Below are 20,749 nucleotides of genomic sequence, written 5' to 3' on the forward strand. Positions count from 1 at the left end.
TGGACTACTTAAAGCACCATGTAACTTTCAAGGAAAGGCTTTAGCTCTATGTTTAGCCTACCCATCCAATGGCAGTTCCTAAACAAACATCGGCAAAGCCAATACGCCTCGCATTTGGGAGCTGTTGGCTTTGACAATTGTGTTACTAATATGTCACTGTATAAGCATTACATATTTTACATAAGTAAAAACTTTGAATTTATTACATTTGTAAACTCTGTTTGTGTTACAGCAATTTTGTATTGCAATTTACTTTATTTACTGAGTATTGGCAAAGCCAGGAGGGCTCGGCTCTAGAAGGCTGAGCATTTGGGTTTTCCAATTCTTGCATTGAACATGTGAGCTGTAGCATAATGTGTCCTGGTGAGTTCTGGTTGCGTGAGGGTGTCCATACTATGCATGTTTGAGAGCTCTGGATCTGAGACTGAAAGCAGTTTGAGTCAGTGGGCCATAACTGTGTTCAGATTTCATACTCATCCAATCCTTAGCTGCTCTCAAGTTTGCGCATAGTGATGGCCACATATGTACCATTTGCAGCTACCAATTCTAATTGTAGTTCACATGTTTTAACCAATGTACTTTATTACTTAGACAGCATCCTTTTAGATACCCTACCTACAGCGTTTTAATTCCATGTAAAGCACTGTGTTCCACAATAGGTTTTTGCCTTAACACTGCTAAAACCAGTCTCTTAGTTGAAAACTAAAAAGTGTGATATTTAAGCATGGGCGGAAAATCCGTTCCGCTCGCGGATTTTGCGGATTTTCGGTAAATTCGCAATCCGCAAACGCTCGCGAATTTACCGAAAATCCGCAAATTCGCACGCAGCGGATTTTTTTTCTTGGTGATACAATTTTGCGGCGCGTGGCGTTTACTTACCGTCATTCAGCGTTTGCCGAGTTGTTTTGATCGATATTTTGCGAGTGCTGCGCCATTTTGGATCTTGCTGCGGGATCCCGCTGGAATTTGGCGAGCGCGATTTCGTCATCGCGGCTTGCCAACTTGCACAGCGAGAGTTTGTCAACGCTAGTACGCCATGATCACGTATCGCGGGACTTCGCAATTGCGAGCTTGTAGATGCGGCGAGCAGCAACAATCTCGCACTCGCGAAAATACAAAATTTGCAATTCTGCACAAGAAATCCACCAGCAAGCAGCATAAACCTTCTGGAAATGATGATTTTTATCTGAATAACTCCTCAGGTTGACATTTGCCTGTACTTTTTTTGCGAGGAGTCCATTTTGGGGAGGGGGGGGGTGGGAGGAAGGAAGTGCCCCACAGTCTTAAACTTCCTGTTCCTGTCCAGCAGGCTCCTCCCAGTGCTTTGTCCATCTCCTGGTCACTTTTCATTTGGATCTGGAGCTGGAAGGATTACTTTTTGTGGATGCTGCTGGATATTTGGATTTGAGCCCTTTTTGACTTTTTTTGGATCACTTTTGGATTAGAAATTTCACAAGTAAGTTTCATTGGGGCATTACAGTTGCTGCAACTACAATGCCAGCAAACTTCAGGCCTCCTTTCTGGCCGACAGAACCCAGGTAGTCACAATGGGACCCTTCCACTCGTCTACCTTGTCTCTGCCATGTGGAGTACCTCAAGGCTCATCCCTAAGTCCGACACTTTTTAACATCTACGTGTCGGACTTAGCCAATGTCATTCGGGCTTATGGGATGAACCTTACATCCTATGCAGATGACACACAGCTGGTCCTAGCCATCAAGAACAATGGCTATAAAATAGCGGATGATCTTAAATCAGGCATGGTAGCAATTGGGAGTTGGATGGCCTCCGATTGTTTAAAGTTAAACTCTGATAAGACGGAAGTAGTCATCTTTGGACCGCTAACTCCGGAGTGGTCGTCCAATTGGTGGCCATCTTCACTAGGCCCCCCTCCCGAGCCTGTTAGCAAGGTGAGGAATCTGGGTGTCATTTTTGATGACCGCCTCACCTTTCACCCACATGCCAACCAGATCACTTCCTCAGCCTTTTACAAACTGAAACTCATTAAAAAAATTCTCCCTTTTCTTCCAGACAAAGCTGGTAAAACCCTGGTCACTTTCCTAGTGCTGTCCACTCTGGACTATTGCAATGCTTTATTCCTCAATGCACAAGAATGAGTCTTAAACAAACTGCAAATAATACAGAACTCAGCTGCCAGGCTTTTGGGAAAAATTCCCAAACATCAATCTGCCTCGAATACCATCAGAGAGTTACACTGGCTATCCATCAGAAATAGAATAAAGTTTAAGACTCTATGCATTGTGTATAAGGCTCTGCATAATCTAGGACAAGCCTATCTCATCCACAATCTGATTCCCTACCGCCCGTCTAGAACACTACGTTCCTCTTGTCTAATCGATTTTGTGGTTCCCCGCACTAAAACTGTTTCATGGGGTGACAGAAGATTCCTGGTGTCGGCTCCAAAGTTGTGGAATAGTCTGCCCCACATGATCAAAGCCAGCCCTTCTCTCTGGTCTTTTCGTAAGCTACTTAAGACCTGGCTTTTCAATCAATAGATCCCGCTCCTTCCTCTTAGGGTAAATAATTCAGATACTTAGCGCCGAGACGCCCATGGGCCTTTGTTTGCGCTTTAGAAATATCAAAAATAAATAAATAAATAAATAAAATAAATAAATAAATTTTGGAATTTTCGATTTTTGGGCTGTTTTGGGGCCTTTTGCCCAGGGGTACTCAGTGGTGGGTGCACTGAGTCTTTCTGTGGGTTGTCTTGAATTTAAACATCATGGAGGGGCTGGATGGCTTGGGATTGTGCTGATTTTTCTGTGATTTTCGTTTTTTTGGCCTGTTGTGGCCTTTTCACCAGGGGTAGTGAGTGTTGCATGGGCCTAGTCTTTCTGTGGGTTGTCTTGAATTTAAACATCATGGAGGGGCTGGATGGCTTGGGATTGTGCTGATTTGTCTGTGTTTTTCGATTTTTTGGGGTGTTCATGAGGACAGGCCTTGTGGGTGGGGGCCATTTTGAGTGCTGCTACAGGCCCTGGCCATGTGCTGGGAGGGAGGGGGCCATTTTGAATGCAGGCAGTGTTGTTAGGCCTGCAACCATTTTGCCTATTTTTCAACCTTTATGCCCAGGGGTAGTGAGTGTTGCATGGGCCTAGTCTTTCTGTGGGGTGTCTTGAATTTAAACATCATGGAGGGCCTGGATGGTTTGGGATTGTGCTGATTTTTCTGTGATTTTCGTTTTTTGGGCCTGTTGTTGTGGCCTTTTCACCAGGGGTAGTGAGTGTTGCATGGGCTAGTCTTTCTGTGGGTTGTCTTGAATTTAAACATCATAGAGGGGCTGGATGGCTTGGGATTGTGCTGATTTTTCTGTGATTTTCGTTTTTGTGGCCTGTTGTTGCCTTTTCACCAGGGGTAGTGAGTGTTGCATGGGCCTAGTCTTTCTGTGGGTTGTCTTGAATTTAAACATCATAGAGGGGCTGGATGGCTTGGGATTGTGCTGATTTTTCTGTGTTTTTTGATTTTTTGGGGTGTTCATGGGGACAGGCCTTGTGGGTGGGGGCCATTTTGAGTGCTGCTACAGGCCCTGGCCATGTGCTGGGAGGGAGGGGGCCATTTTGAATGCAGGCAGTGTTGTTAGGCCTGCAACCATTTTGCCTAGTTTTCAACCTTTATGCCCAGGGGTAGTGAGTGTTGCATGGGCCTAGTCTTTCTGTGGGGTGTCTTGAATTTAAACATCATGGAGGGCCTGGATGGTTTGGGATTGTGCTGATTTTTCTGTGATTTTCGTTTTTTGGGCCTGTTGTTGTGGCCTTTTCACCAGGGGTAGTGAGTATTGCATGGGCTAGTCTTTCTGAGGGTTGTCTTGAATTGAAACATCATGGAGGGGCTGGATGGCTTGGGATTGTGCTGATTTTTCTGTGATTTTCGTTTTTTTGGGGTGTTCATGGGGACAGGCCATGTGGGTGGGGGCCATTTTGAGTGCTGCTACAGGCCCTGGCCATGTGCTGGGAGGGAGGGGGCCATTTTGAATGCGGGCAGTGTTGTTAGGCCTGCAACCATTTTGCCTAGTTTTCAACCTTTATGCCCAGGGGTAGTGAGTCTTGCATGAGCCTAGTCTTTCTGTGGCTTGTCTTGAATTTAAACATCATGGAGGGGCTGGATGGCTTGGGATTGTGCTGATTTTTCTGTGATTTTCGTTTTTTTGGGGTGTTCATGGGGACAGGCCATGTGGGTGGGGGCCATTTTGAGTGCTGCTACAGGCCCTGGCCATGTGCTGGGAGGGAGGGGGCCATTTTGAATACAGGCAGTGTTGTTAGGCCAGCAACCATTTTGCCTAGTTTTCAAACTTTATGCCCAGGGGTAGTGAGTGTTGCATGGGCCTAGTCTTTCTGTGGGTTGTCTTGAATTTAAACATCATGGAGGGGCTGGATGACTTGGGATTGTTCTGATTTTTCTGTGATTTTCGTTTTTTTGGCCTGTTGTTGTGGCCTTTTCACCAGGGGTAGTGACTAGTGAGTGTTGCATGGGCCTAGTCTTTCTGTGGGGTGTCTTGAATTTAAACATCATGGAGGGCATGGGATTGTGCTGATTTTTCTGTTTTTTTCGATTTTTTTGGGGTGTATAACTGAACTGATGTTCCTCTGTCTTCCATTGCTTTTAGGTGCACAAGACTCAAGAGAACCACCAGTGCCAGGAAGAAGTCCTGCAGCGGTGTGTGTGTGCAGCATAATGTCACGCGACGTCACGTCTGGCCACAGACAACTCTGCAACTCGTACAACTGTGGCCTGCTATTCTGACCTGCTCTGAAGAAGATGGCCCCCAAAAAAGTTCTCCGTAGCTCCTCTAGCAAGAAAGTTGCCAGTAAGGAGCAGAAGAAGCAAGTTACCAAGGAGGCTGGTGTGCCGGCCGCCGCGTTTTTTGGGAGTAAAAAAAAAAGTACGCCTGCAGCAGCAGCGGGATCTGCTGGGGACCAAGCTGGGAGCAGCACCCCCGCTCCATTGGGCTCAGTGCCTCCACCACCACAACCACGCCAACTTAAGTCCAAACCCTTGAGTGCTGCAGAGGCAGTCAGTGTACTTCTTCAATCACCATCGACCAGTGATGTTGGCTCATCGTAAGAAAATAGCAGCAATGTCCCTGAATCAACACAGGTTGTTGTAACTCATCTGACAAGTGTTGAACAACCACAGCCGCAACAACAACCACATGTGCAAGTACAAGCCCAAGTACATGTGGAAGGAGAGGCAGCGCAAGGAGATGCGCAAGCAGAGGTGCATGGAGGGTCACAAGTGCCCACAATAGTTGTTCCTCCCGAAGTAGGGGCACATCAGGAAATCGACAATCAAGCCGAGGTATCATTGGAAGCCACTCCTGATGATCATTCATTGTCTTCCACATCCCTAGCAGGGAAAAGATCAAGGTTGGTGTCTACATCTTCTTCAAGCCCACCTCCTTCTGATGATACAGATCCCAATTGGGAACCAGCACCACTGCCGTCTGAGAGTGAGGCACACCATGATCTGACAAAGGTACTTAAGCGTAAAAGGAAGGTCGTCGAAAAACTCATAGTTATGGAGTGTGATGAGGCTCAACAAGAAGTGGCGGATACTCCTGCTGATGAAGACTCTCACGACGACGACGCAGTCATCATAAAGGTCACTGCAGCCCCAGCGGGCATGCAGCAAAAAGACATTTTGACCCTAGCCCGAGAAGCTGCTGAGCGTGATGATGTTGTCGACGAGGAGGCAATGGAAGGAACACCACAATCATTGGAGTTAACTAGTACACCAACACCTACCGCTTCCATATTTCTTAGTCGCCAGAAGGGACCTCCATCCACCTCGACCTCAATTAGTGGTGGTGAAAGTGCAAAACGTACTGAAGTTCGGCAATCCACATCCTCCACTTCATCTGGCATTAGCAGCAGGACCACCACCACCAGTATCGCCGCCTCCTCCGGCCCCCAAAGACATTTCAAGTCCGCAGTTTGGGACTTCTTTAGTGTTTGCCCAAAAAAGGAAAACTTTGCCATTTGTAGCATTTGTAAGTTGGCAGTTAGTCGTGGTAAGTTTGGTTCAAACTATGGTACCGGAGGCCAATGAGGTCATCTTGAAAGAAAGCACGCTGTCAAATGGTTTGCGTACCTACAGGCGATCAAGGAAGCACGTAATGATGTTTCATCTGATGATGACGGGGAGGAAGAAGACGTGTCAAACACTTCACTTACACCCAGTACCCCTGTCAGCAGCACACCCCATGTGAGCCACACTAAGGGTGTGGGAGAGAGTGAAACACCAATGCGAAAAAGTTCATCAGCGAGCGTAACTGGGTCGAAGATATCATAATCATCCCGTAAATGCTTGGTCCAGGGCAACATTAAAAAGATGTTGTTTACAGAAGCGCAATATGAACGCAACCACCCACTGACGCGTCTGTATAACACTAAGCTGGCTAAAATGCTAGCTCTGGACCTTCTCCCTTTTTCTTTTGTAGAAGGGGTTGGTTTTCTAGAATTAGTGGCAGCGCTCTGCCCTAAATGGAAGGTTCCTAGCCGGTTCTATTTTACCAGAGTTGCGGTTCCAGCACTACATGAAGATGTGCTGGAGGTGATTGGGGCAGCTTTGCAGAAGAGTGCTGCTCACACTATACATCTGACAACAGACATGTGGACCAGTGGCGCAGGCGCTGATTACATGTGCATCACTGCACACTGGGTCTCTTTTTCAGGGGTTAAAGCAAAGCTAAACGCAGGTGTTGACCCGGACCAAGTTTTTAAAGCTGCTCGGAAACATGCAACACTAGCCATGTTTGGTTTGGAGAAACGTCACACAGCACAAAACATTTTAGATGAGTTTAACACAAAGGTCCTTGACTGGCTGTCCCCAAAAAAACGCCAGATTGGTTATGTTTCCACGGATAATGGCGCCAATGTAGTTAAGGCCATGGAGCTGGATCAGTATTTCAGAGTGCCGTGTTTGACACACTGTATAAACCTGGTTGTCAAAAAATTCTTGAGTGATAAAGACAGTCCAGCGTACGAGGTAGTGGAGACCTGCCGAAAAATGTGCAACCATTTCAGCCATTCTTTTAAGGCCCGGAAGCATCTGAGGAGCCTGCTACATGAACGTCGAATGCCAGTGAAATCACTCATCCAGGAGGTGGCAACACGTTGGAACTCAACCTTCTACACGCTTGAGCGTCTGTATGAGCAGTATACGGTACTCGATCACTATTTCTTAACACAGGGTACAGCTCAGAAGGACCTGAGGATGGGTGCGGCGCAATGGGACATAGTTAAAAGCCTGACACGCATGCTTCGTCCTTTTGAGGTCTTCACGCGTGCAGTCAGCAAGGAGGACTGTAATTTGGGAAAAGCTATCCCATTGTTGTACATGCTGGAGCACCAACTGAAGGAGGTGTGTTCTGTGTTTCAAAAAGATGAAAAAAACAAAGACCCTTTTGTTTTGGCGGAGAAATTATTAGAGCGCCTACAAGGTGATGAACGTCTTAAAATGATCCACTTAAACCAGCATTACATTTGTGCTACTATTCTGGATCCACGCTACAAAAAGGCGCTGGCAGGCCAAGCATTCTTTCCTTTTGATGATGAACATGTTCCAAAGTACAAACGTTGGCTAGCCTTGTCAGCCAAGAGGTTTGAAAGAGAACGGCAGAAAATTGAAGGAAAAGGCAGTACATCAGCATCAGCAGGCCATCCCCAGTCAAAACAATCCACTTCTGCACCTGTGGCTGTGGCACAAGTGACCTCTCAGCCGTTAAAGACACCGGCAACCGGATCATCTGCACCAGACACAACAGAAACATTGGAGGCTGAAGAGGATTGGCTAGCTCGGCTTGGGTTTGGTTCTCAAAAGGTCACAGCAACAGCTAAGCAAAGTGGAGGAACCTTGGAGGAAGACCTTGAGTCGATGGTGAAGGACTATCTGAATGACTCAACAGAGGTCTATGTTAATGCTGACCCATTGGCATATTGGCATGGGAAAAAAGAATTGTGGCCACAGCTCTCCAACCTGGCTTTAAACTACTTGTCTTGCCCACTCGCAAGCGTGTCTTCTGAACGTGTTTTCAGTGCTGCTGGTGCCATTGTAACTCCCAAACGGAGCTGCCTCTCGCCCAAAAATGTGGAGAGGTTAACAATGATCAAGATGAATCAGCACCTCATACCACCAGATTACAGAGTACGAGAAAGCGCGCCGGATGAAGACGAGGTGGACAGCAACGTAGATGAGGGAATTTCTACTATGCCAGGTGACATGAGCTCACCCTGCCTGAATTCGCAGAGTATGCTGACAACGCCTTATTCTTATTCCTGGACCTTAACACCGAGCCCTGAAAATGAGACAATGAATCAATAACTTTATTTTTCGTCCTTATTCACTTTCATTCCTGTGTGTCTGTCTTTCTTTGTTGTGCACAGTTAATATAATTCAAACTTTAATCACCTAATCACAAAAACAAGCCCATCAGCAGAACTGTCTTCACTTTGTTTGCTTATTGATTTGAAGGTGCCGCAGTCTGCATTCCTCAGGTTCACAAGTTCAGAAGAACATGCTCCTCTATCCTCCTCCTCCAGACTCCTATTTCCATCAAAGCAGAGGGCTAGATTACGCCCAATGAAGAAAGACTCAGCACTTGTGGGGGTGTTTCTACTTCTTTGCGGGTGAGTTGACGGCTCTGGGGCCATTGCTGGGAAGCTCCAATACCGGATAAAAGTGGTTTGGACCAAATCGGAGGCGGAATTTTTTTTGTGTTTTTGCTAACTTGCTTGCCTTTGAGGTGCTCTTTGGGGGGGTTCCGGCTGTTTGTGGGTGAGTTTTGGGGTCTGGGAGCACTGCTGGGACACTCTAATCTTGATTGCATTTGCTTTTCAGGAAATCCGTGGTGGAAAACTGGAGTTATGGCCTAGCTGCACTGCGCGTTTGGAACGAAGGCCGAGAAATATTGTAAGTATGAGATTTTGCTTTTGGGCTGTTTGGGGGTGTTGTGCTTTTTGGCAGGTGGGTTGGCGGGTCTTGGGGCATTCCTGGGAAGGTCTAATACCGGATAGAAGTGGTTGGGACAAAATCCAGGCTGATTTTTTTGTTGCTATTTCTGACATTTTGCTCAATGTAGCATTTTCGGGGGCCTGTTTGGGGCTTCCTGGTGTTTGTGGGTGGGTTTCGGGGTCTGGGAGCACTGCTGGCTATGGATACTTTACTTTGCAAGAGGTTTGAAGCAAATCCATGGTGGCAGAGGGGAGTTAGGGCCTAGCTGCAGAGCGCGCGCGGAGTGATTTGGGAAATTGGCAAAAAAATGACTAAGTCCCCATTTTTGTACTTTTGCTCTTTGGCTGTTTGGGGGTCTTCTACTCGTTTTCTCCTGGGTTGACGGCTCTGGGGCCATTGCTGGGAAGCTCTAATACCGGATAAAAGTGGTTTGGACCAAATCGGAGGCGGATTTTTTTTGGTGTTTTTGCTGACTTGCTTGCCTTTGAGGAGCTCTTTGGGGGGGTTCCGGCTGTTTGTGGGTGAGTTTCGGGGTCTGGGAGCACTGCTGGGACACTCTAATCTTGATTGCATTTGCTTTTCAGGAAATCTGTGGTGGTAAACTGGAGTTATGGCCTAGCTACACAGCGCGTTTGGACCGAGGGCCGAGAAATATTGTAAGTATGAGATTTTGCTTTTGGGCTGTTTGGGGGTGCTGTGCTTTTTGGCGGGTGGGTTGGCGGGTCTTGGGGCATTCCTGGGAAGGTCTAATACCGGAAAGAAGTGGTTGGGACAAAATCCAGGCTGATTTTTTTTGTGCTATTTCTGACATTTTGCTCAATGTAGCGTTTTCGGGGGCCTGTTTGGGGGGCTTCCTGGTGTTTGTGGGTGGGTTTCGGGGTCTGGGAGCACTGCTGGGACACTCTAATCTTAATTGCATTTGCTTTTCAGGGAATCCGTGGTGGTAAACCGGAGTTATGGCCTAGCTACACAGCGCGTTTGGACCAAAGGCCGAGAAATATTGTAAGTATGAGATTTTGCTTTTGCGCTGTTTGGGGGTGTTGTGCTTTTTGGCGGGTGGGTTGGCGGGTCTTGGGGCATTCCTGGGAAGGTCTAATACCGGATAGAAGTGGTTGGGACAAAATCCAGGCTGATTTTGTTTTTGCTATTTCTGACATTTTGCTCAATGTAGCGTTTTCGGGGGCCTGTTTGGGGGGCTTCCTGGTGTTTGTGGGTGGGTTTCGGGGCCTGGGGGCACTGCTGGGACACTCTAATCTTGGTTGCATTTGCTTTTCAGGAAATCCGTGGTGGTAAACCGGAGTTATGGCCTAGCTACACATCGCGTTTGGACCGAAGGCCGAGAAATATTGTAAGTATGAGATTTTGCTTTTGGGCTGTTTGGGGGTGTTGTGCTTTTTGGCGGGTGGGTTGGCGGGTCTTGGGGCATTCCTGGGAAGGTCTAATACCGGATAGAAGTGGTTGGGACAAAATCCAGGCTGATTTTTTTTGGTGCTATTTCTGACATTTTGCTCAATGTAGCGTTTTCGGGGGCCTGTTTGGGGGGCTTCCTGGTGTTTGTGGGTGAGTTTCGGGGTCTGGGAGCACTGCTGGCTATATATACTTTACTTTGCAAGAGGTTTGAAGCAAATCCATGGTGGCAGAGGGGAGTTAGGGCCTAGCTGCAGAGCGCGCGCGGAGTGATTTGGGAAATTGGCAAAAAAATGACTAAGTGCCCATTTTTGTACTTTTGCTCTTTGGCTGTTTGGGGGTCTTCTACTCGTTTTCTCCTGGGTTGACGGCTCTGGGGCCATTGCTGGGAAGCTCTAATACTGGATAAAAGTGGTTTGGACCAAATCGGAGGCGGAAATTTTTTGGTGTTTTTGCTGACTTGCTTGCCTTTGAGGAGCTCTTTGGGGGGGTTCCGGCTGTTTGTGGGTGGGTTTCGGGTTCTGGGAGCACTGCTGGGACACTCTAATCTTGATTGCATTTGCTTTTCACGAAATCCGTGGTGGTAAACTGGAGTTATGGCCTAGCTACACAGCGCGTTTGGACCGAAGGCCGAGAAATATTGTAAGTATGAGATTTTGCTTTTGGGCTGTTTGGGGGTGTTGTGCTTTTTGGCGGGTGGGTTGGCGGGTCTTGGGGCATTCCTGGGAAGGTCTAATACCGGATAGAAGTGGTTGGGACAAAATCCATAAGGAAAAGCCTTTTGGCACTTTTTGTAACTTAGGGTTCGTTAGGGTTAGCCCTAGCAGCAGGATTGCATGTGTTTTGGGGTGTTCTAGATTTTTGCAACTGAGTTCTGGGGTCTTAGAGCACTCGTGAGAATGTGTAATTTTGGTTGCAAGTCATTTGAAGAAAATCCATGGTGGGAAAGGGGGGATTTGGCATAGTTAAAGAAAGCCTCTGCCACTATTCTTAACTTAAGGCTCGTTAGGGTTAGCAGTATTTCTATTGCATGTGTTTGGGTGGGGGGGTTTTCGAGTCTTGGAGTGATGCTGGCTATGGATACTTTTGCTTGCTTGCAAGTGGTTTGAATACAATCCACGGTGGGTAAGGGGGTATTTGGGCCTACTTTTACTTTCGAAGTACGTTTTGTCACCAGTTTTCTGCTAGGCCTCGTTTTTTGAGATCTGATTGGGGGTCTTCTACATTTTTGCAACTGGCTTTAGTAAGGGTCTGGGTGGAAGCACTGCTGGGAAGGTCTAATTTTGTTCTAAAACACAGTTTACAGTACACCTAGCTTGAGGGGAAAGATCCGCTAAATTAATTTGCCCATACTTATTTATCCTTGAAAAGGTGACTCAGACAGAGTACGCACTTTCAAAAATGTTGTACTGTCTATTAGGAAAATCAAAGTGTGACTTTTTGCACTACACAGCGTACATACCTTATATTTATTTATCAGTGCTGTTTTTCGTTCAATAATTACAGGCCGGGTTTTAGTCTGCAATGGGGAAAATAGGATGGAGTCAGGCTTTACATTAGCGAGCCGCAATTCAGCATCCGCCAGGCAGGCAGTGGACAGAGTGTCTTCTGGTCACCAACATTGATGGACGAAGCGTCAGCTGGAATGGAGGAGTGCCGCTAATAAGAGGAATTGTTTGCTGCATGCAACTTACTTACCAAATTCAACAGGACAACTACAACAATACAGATACAGTATCCATTCTTTTATTCAATGAGTGTGTGTGACTGCATTTCTTGGATCTCTCTCTGCTTCTAAATTGATCCCTACAGCCATTCTATAAGTTTTACTTCGGCTATTTTTTAAACCTAATTTAATGTAGCCCTGTACTGTCGCATTCTGTCATTCACGGTTGTCGAAAGTACTACTTACTTTTCTGTAACAATGCATTCAGTAGTGCATGCACTTCCTTTATGTCACGTAAAAGATTTATGGTTAGCTTTGTTCCCAAAAATTTCTTTATGTTGAATTATTGTTTGTCCATGCTGTGCTTTTTTTTTTCTCTCAACAAAACCTACCCAAAAAGAAACCCCCATTCCTATCCATTTTACAAACCCTAACCCTCTTTCCCCGGGTTGTGTGGTTTTGCTTGATGTGTGACTAAATGACATCAATAATTCCACACACTTGCTGGGGAGGATAAGGTCATAGCAACAGGCTGGTGAAGGAATCCGAGGATATATTCTAGACTTACTCAGCTTCAGTACTATTTCTTGTAGTATTAGCCAATGTCAAAGAAATCCTACACAAGTACAAGTTATACTATAAATACTTTACCATTTGTTAGGCTACATTGTGGCACTGTTGTAGTCTAGTGTACTGTCACCTGCTATATTCTCTATCGTACCGTTGTAATGCTACAGTAAGGACAAACCAGGTTTCATTTTCTTTTTTTCCATAGCCATGCAACTGCCACTGTGTCACACCACTAGTACCACCGCAATGAGGAGGAAATTTCAGCCGCCCTGGATTGCAACCTTAATCGCCATTTCCCGTGGAGCCAGCCCTGGGCCTAGCCCTACTTTCAAACAGAAATTACAGGTAAGATAAGCGTTTGGTTGGAGGTAGTATAATGGAGTATTAGGAGAGACGAGAGATTGACGGTAGTACTACTAAAGCCCTAGGACTATTCAGGAAAATAAACTTACTGTTAAACCCCCACCCACCAGACTCAAAAGCAGTAAAAAACAGGTATGGTCAGATAAAGTTTCAAAAAGTATATTTCTATAGCCCTAACAAAATAATCTCCCGCAAGACCCTCCCTAACCCCAACGATTGTCCTTCAAAAGTCCCCAAAAAACCCAACTCCCAATTCCCACCCCCCAAAAGTCTCTAAAAAAGGGACAAGGGACATGGGTGGCATGTTCGAAGCGGAGGCCCTCCACCAAGTTCTTATAGTTCAGGACCTCCTGCTCCAGGTAGGACAGTCTGAGGGATAAGCGGTGCCGGCGTGCCTTGCAAATCCTGTGGGGGGCAGCTGCTGTCTTTGCTGCTCAGCGGTGGCGTTTGGCTTTGGTATCCCGGCTCCGTACCGCTGGAGCACTGCGCTGGCTGGCAGCCCGCACGGAGGAGGATGCAGCTGTCCCAGTGGACGTTGTTGTAGTACCAGACTGCGTCTCCTCCTCCTCCAGGGCCACCAGCCGCCGATATTCAGCGACAGTGGCATCCAGCCTCCGTTGCCGGGCCATTCGAGCCAGCTCCTTCCTCCTTGATGGTCTCTTGGATTTGGAAGGAGCAACTACATGAAGAAAGAAAGACATAGTCTGTAACCAATGCTCCTTAAGATTAACACAAAATGATTGAGCAGAAAGTTGTCACAGTACAAGTAGCAAATTGAAAGCACAGTACATAACTATTGAGGACAGTATCTATGTAACCTCCGACTTCTTCATCCTTGCTCTAACATTAGTGGGATTTTAAGGAACAAATTCTACGAGCACTATGGACTTCCATTACAGTCGACTATGACAGTACACCAGTCTTATTCTTCTTCTTCTCTCTTGTGTGGGAAAATTGGTACGTTATCTTATGCAAGCCGGCATAATGCCAGCGCAGTGAACTTGCACCCGAGAAAAACAGACGCACACCATGGTGAGTGAGACAGACTTGCGTTACTGTACCGGTCCAGTACATGCAGGTGGTGAAGCTCTTACTTTTCTATTACGGGTGGCACTGAGAATACTCTGTTAAAAGGGCTACTGCTTAATTAATTTAGCTTTCACCCTACAGTGCAAATGAGTATTAGAAAAGGAAAATGAAGAAGCTAAATAATCTGATTATCTATCACTTCACATGGGATGTATTTGATGACATATGGGATGACTTTAGGTGCTTTGCTTATTATTGAGTGAACAGTGATACACCCACACATGAATGACGTACTACTACTAAACTAAAGTTATTAAGAGAGGTAGGGAGTGTCCACCGTAATAACCGGATATATGCTGTGCTTGCAGTTGCAATACAAACTACTGCTACTATTCATGGTAGTATTTGGACAAAATTACAACTTCTTTTCCTTGCCTTTCCTACACTGGAACGGACGTGCGGGTGCGATGTTACATGCTCTTCAAAGTAACACTTAGTTCATCCAGTGACCGTCTACTCTCTCTAGATACACATATGCTATCTAAGAGTCAGATAGTACCATGAATGATCCAGGCATCCATCCATTCAAAGTATATGCACACATACAGTTTCTGTTTCACCCACCCAGGCTGTTCTCCTTCCACCCATCCTTGCTTCATCATTCACCCAGCCATGCACCATACCATATTCTTTCCTTCCCAGCCACCTCAGGGACTAAGCAAACACATATCATTCTTCTTTGCCAGTCATCATTACATTTCTCGTCCTTCCACACTTACTTACACCCTTCTTTCGCTTTTCGTTCATCCCATCCATCAAGTTCATCTCAGATCTGATTGGGATTCTTCTCGCCAAAAACTTCACAGCTAAGTCGAAGTACATTTAGAGGAGGCTACTACCTGGTTTATTTATAATACACTTGTGCAGAAAGCACACTCTGCAGTCTTCAATCTCAATGAGTAAGGAATATATAGCTTACCTCTGCCCGCCACCACTGTGTTATCCCTCACAGGCATGTCCTTGTCCGGCACTTGCACCGCCTCCTCCCCAGAGTTGTCCTCCTCGTCCAATGCCGCCACCACCTCCGCGCTGGCCCCGCCTCCAGATGTTCCACCTACAAAGTACATTTAATAATGTTAGAATACACCACTCACTAGTATATAATATTTGGTCTAGGAGGAAGAAAGAAATGTGAAAAAACAGTATACAATGTAATAATTTGTGACCGTCTACTCTAAAGTAAAAATGTCCCTTTTTCCAGGGAAGGCTGTTGTCTTGCTGCACTTTTTGGCACCACTGATGAATGCTTGCTTTTTATTTTTAACACGCACCACTTTTTCTCCTAACAGACAGAAGCTTGACTTCTAAGAACACGAGCAGGATCAAGTTCAAACCAGGTGAGAGCTCGGCTCGACCACAAGAAATGTGTCCAATTAATCGTCAGCACTAAGCACTTTTCCATTTTCAGTTAAACGTTTACTTTTATGACAAACTTGATTTTAATAAATGTGTTTACTTTTAATAAAGCTTTTAAACTTAAATAGACTCTGTGGTTTTTGGTCCTCCAAACTAGAGTGGATGAGCTAAAGGTTTTGCAATTTTTGCAAGCATGAGTCCGTGCCTCTGACATCATTGGGGAATAATCACAATCATCGGTGACTTTGGGAGCTAAATGACTCTGCCACACTATCTAGTCAGTAAGGAGATTGGGTGTTCAACTACAAAGTCTGTTATCACTGAGGTATGTGGAAAGTCTAACAGCACCTATTATAATTGATAAGCTAAGCAATGCATTATTTAGTGTCCATAGTTCTGTTTGTGCAGATTTGTCCCTGCAACAGTAGTAGAATGGATTGTCCTCCTATCCAAACCAAAAGTAAAGTAGTATTTTATTCTTTCTTGGTGGTCATTCACCTTTTTATTGTTGGCAATTGTCAAAGCATAAACATTTAGAAGACTTGAAAAGACATTATGGACAATCCCAGAGGACTGCACTTTGTGCATAGAGCTATTGCTGACTAGAATGGGAGTCCAATGGAATTGCCAAATGTGCAATCTTAGTTAGCTACACAGACAGACTAATAAGAATAATCTAGTAATACCACACGGAGTCATAGTCGAGGCAGGATAAGAATTTAGATCCAGTCTACAAGAATATCAAAGACGATTTAGAAAAAATCGAATGAGGAACGCTGGGAAAAAATAAGTACTCTATATTAAAATTAAAACTTACTGGGGCCAGCAAAGGAGCCCTCGCCTGCCCGATCCTGGCCTGCATCCTCAACAGCACCCTCCTCCTCCTCCTGTGTCCTCCTCTTGCCCCTGGGGGAAGCTGATGTACAACATGAAAGAAAGAAAAACAGAAAACATGGATGATATTTGTCAACCAAATCAAACATTTCAAAAGAACTAACAAAATATTTTGGCGAAATAGCAAATAGACGACTATTCAACGGGATATATTATTGACCAATCTCATGTGGTCTACTAGGTTATTAGTATTGCTTGATTTGCGGACCGTCGAATTGGAAACTTCTTATGTAACTCACTACACAAAGTACTAAAATGGTTTGCCTAGGATTGGCAGGCAGCAGTCCGCAGCACGCGAAGTGACAGCCAAAGTCCATCGTGATTGCAGATCAGCGACAACACTAAAGTTTCCTACTACATTAACCAGTCATTAAAATACTCAAACTATCAATCCACCACCACTATTTATTCTTATCGCCATGTGTACAAAGGAAGGACTGGACTTGAGTCTGTAGGGGCTGATTTAGAAGCCCCTTGCGGCTCTTTTGCTCCATTGTTGCGTGACTTTTGTGACGCAGCGGCAGCACAAAAGAGGCGCAATGGTGCGGCGTATATTAACAACGTGAGGCATATGGGAGATGCATCACGTTGTAAAGCCCTGCGCCATCAGGGGGCGTTCCGGCGCAAGGGAGGGCGTTCCTGCACAGGAATGCATCCTAAAAGTGGCTTAGGGAAATCTACAAGATTTCAATCACTCACTTTAACGACAATGATGCGTGATCAAACCCTGCGCCTGCTTGAAGCAGACGTACGGCTTGAGGCAGCATTGGGGAGATAGGGCACCCCAGAGCATTGATGGAGCTGCGCCATCGTTGCGACGCAACTCCAGCAATGCGCCGCCCTTACGGCACAGATGCGTAACGCTTTGGTGACGTTTTGGGCCCATGGTGCGCCGCATTGTAAATACGGCGCACCATGGGTGATAGTGGCGTGGAGCACAATTACTGGCGCATCCCTGCTACTTTGCAGGGATGCGCCGGTAGTTAAACATCTGAACCTTAGTGTGTAGCATTACGCAGTTCTTTAAACTACACTCATACATAATTTCACAGGCCAATGAAATGAACACAAAATCGAAAACAAATAAGCATAGTAGCAACACTACTGAGAAGGAGAGCAGTGCACCTGAAATGCACAGAAGATTTTGAAATATAATATACCTACAATGTAATGAGCAGCATTATTGCTCTTGGTAAAAAAAAAATTTGCAATATAATAACACAGCAGGAGAAAACAGAGTAGTAAAGAAATAGCTACTACTACTACTCACCAAGCCCGGGGATCTCGAGGCCAAGCATGTCGAGCAGATCTCGTTCACGGGTCAGGACATCCGTCCAGCGGTGGGTGGCCTGGTTGTAGGTGCGCCGGACCCGAGAGTGGTGGTACATGGCCCGGCACACCTTATCCCACCGCTTCCGGCGATCCCGCATCCCGTTCCCCCTTCGGTCTGCAACAGAAAGCAAATTACTGATAAGGAAGCAGGTGCCAGACCTGGAATTTTAAAACAGTGACACATTAATAAACTAACCCCAAATTAATTCATGTCAGTTGAAGCAGGGCAGGTGTGCTTGCTTTTCCCCCCCATAATCTACAGTGATGATGAACCAGAGGGTGGCATTGATGTAACAGAGGGTGGCATGGGTGAAAGAGAGGGTGGCAGTGGTGAAACAGAGGGTGCTGGGAGGCTGTGATGATGAACCAGACATAGAAACAACATAGTTGCGACCGTTGCGAGCCGACAAGTAAGTTCGCAATTGTGAACTAGTACCAAACCCTCGCGAACTGGCAGAAACCCTTGCGAACACACAAAAAAATCCGCAAATTCGCGAGAATTCGCGGATTTTGCGGATTGCGAGTTCGCAAATTTGCAAAATTTGCGAACGCCAGATTCGCAAAATTCGCCCATGCTTAGTGATATTGTAAAACTGATGAGTCCTTGAACTTCAATCTAAAAATTGTGACGCAGAAACAAGAAGCAACTGCCTCTGCAGCACTCGCTCTACAGCATCTCTGGTTGAGCAGAGAACAGCTGGTGTTACTTGTCAATAGGGAAATTGCGCACTTCGGTGAAAGAAAGTCGAAGGCCGGTCCACCTCCACTTTGACATCCCAGGCTGCGCTTGTAGGTCATGTGGCTCTTTGTACCACAGCACACTTTTAGAAGTAGCGCAGCAGTATTTGCTCCCCAGCAAAGTTGATCTAAAAGTTGTGCAAGTAACTTGCTCCCTGGCAAAGAAGATCCAAGTATCTTCAGCTTCTCCTGGAGTCAAGCACAAAGGGAGCAACATGGGTGAGAGACAGCAACGTGGGGGGCAGAATCGTGGAGGATGGGGTGGTGGAAGCAACACGATGGTGGTGGTGAAGCAACATGGAATGTGTAGGTGGAAGGAAGAAGCACTGAGGATGCAGGGAGGGAAGCAAACCGGGAGAGATAGCAACATGGAGTGGGGGAGAAAAAGTAAACAACATAAGAGCAGTGGGAGCGATCGGGGGAGAATCACATATGCAAGAGATAGAGTGCACACTAGGGAAGTGCTTAAACAAAAAGAAAAAAGAAGAGCGTCTAAAAGGGGAGTGGACACAAGTTATGCGCCCATGCCCCAGTGAAGGGACAAACACAAAAACAGCCAATAGACAATAACAAGTAAGAAAATCATAGTGACAATGAAGCCAACCAATGTCAAGCAATAGGTTCACTTTAAGTCCACTGTAAGCCAACAATATGTCTTGCAACAGGCATGTCGCGCATGAGCTGTCTAGTAGGCTTCAACCTAAGCAAGCATTTGCAGTGCAATAGGTCTCGCATTAGGAAAGTTTGAGCTATTGATATTGTAAATGACAAATTTGTTATTTATGTGTTGGTTTTGAAAATAGCGAATTTAATAGCTTTGTTATTTACAATGCCAATGGTTATAACTTTCGCAAATGTGACACTTATAGCATTTGTAATGCAAAAAAAATAAATAATAATAATAATAATAATAATAATATGTGTTGTATTTATGTGACTTAGATGTATTGATATTACAAATAACAATGGCTTTTAATTTTTTTAAATAATTAATACTTTAATAAAAGTTATTGTAATTTAAAATGGCAATAGCTTAAACTTTTGTAAATAACTTTTGTGAAGATTATTTTCAGTGTATTTTATTGTGCCGAAAATCGAATAACTGAAGTGAAATATTAACATCTTTTTGTGACATTTGTAATAAAGCTTGAAACATTGAGAGAACATATTTGAACCAGTTGTTTTTGAATGGTTGCATGGTGCGGGCGTTCTAAAGGGTGGGCGGGGCTGAATGCGGTCATGATCCAATTTTTTTCCGTCATCCTCAGTCTGAACCCATTTGAAAGGAATTTGGCTGCGATCTTGTTAAAAGACAGACATCCCTCTCCTAAATTGTGCAACCTAAAATGTCACCGTTTTCTGTGGACTACTGCTGGCATATTTGTTAAATCTGATGCTATTGCTATTTAAGCACATCTTTTTTGAAAGAGTTAAATACAGATTGAAGTGTGTTTGTTTGATGTGGTTCACGGTGATCTCACCCGACTCATTGAACACCTGTGGAAGCTGAATGAGATGTGTTTATTCATATAACAGACTCGCATTCTGAAGCTTATTATGAGTTTTAGGGAGGGAGAAACACCATGGCCCAGCTAGTGCGCTTTTAAGAGCTGTATATAATTGTAAGGTATAGCTTGATGTGCCCTACTAGTCTCTTTCGCTCCTGGAATGTATCCTACCATTGCCCTCCGGGTAACAAATGGAGTTGCTACTGTGTATCGTATTGCCACTTTGAATTAGGGTGATGCAGTAACAGAGAAATGTGTGTTAATCTGGTGTTCGCACATTTTAGTTTTTTTATTCACATTTTGAATAATGGAGCATTACTGCGTCGCCTACCCTTCCTGCAGTTTCGCTTGCACTTTCTCAGCCGCACCAGTCCCTTTTCTATGTCGGCGCTGCACTGAAGGACACAGTCAGCGGCTGGATCTGACGTCACATCCCCTGGCGCCGCAGCTTGCAGCGTTAGTGTGAGCACCGGGGCAGGGCCACAAACTTGGTGCCACGTCTGGGCTAAACCTGGGGCGGCGGAACACCGACATGAACCCGGCACACCACGAGCATCCGTGAGAGCAGCACCCACAGCCGCAGCCATGGAAGCCCGCTACAATCTGAAGAGCCCCGGTAAGGATCGGCAAAGCCCCTCCCTCTCGCTCATTGTGAGCCTGGCAGAGGGAGCTGCCCGTGACACCCAACCACTGTGTGCGTGTGTGTGTGGGGGGGGGAGGGTAGAGGGCTGCGGCGGCATGTGTATGCGTGCGTGTCTGTGTGTGTGCAGGGGGTGTGGGGCGGCAGCGTGTGTATGTGTGCGCGCGCCTGTGTGTGTGTGTGTGTGTGTGTGTGCGTGCATGCAGAGGGGTGGAG

Source organism: Lissotriton vulgaris, chromosome 4_1 (genome assembly GCF_964263255.1).
Source record: "Lissotriton vulgaris chromosome 4_1, aLisVul1.2, whole genome shotgun sequence".
Lineage (NCBI taxonomy): Eukaryota > Metazoa > Chordata > Amphibia > Caudata > Salamandridae > Lissotriton > Lissotriton vulgaris.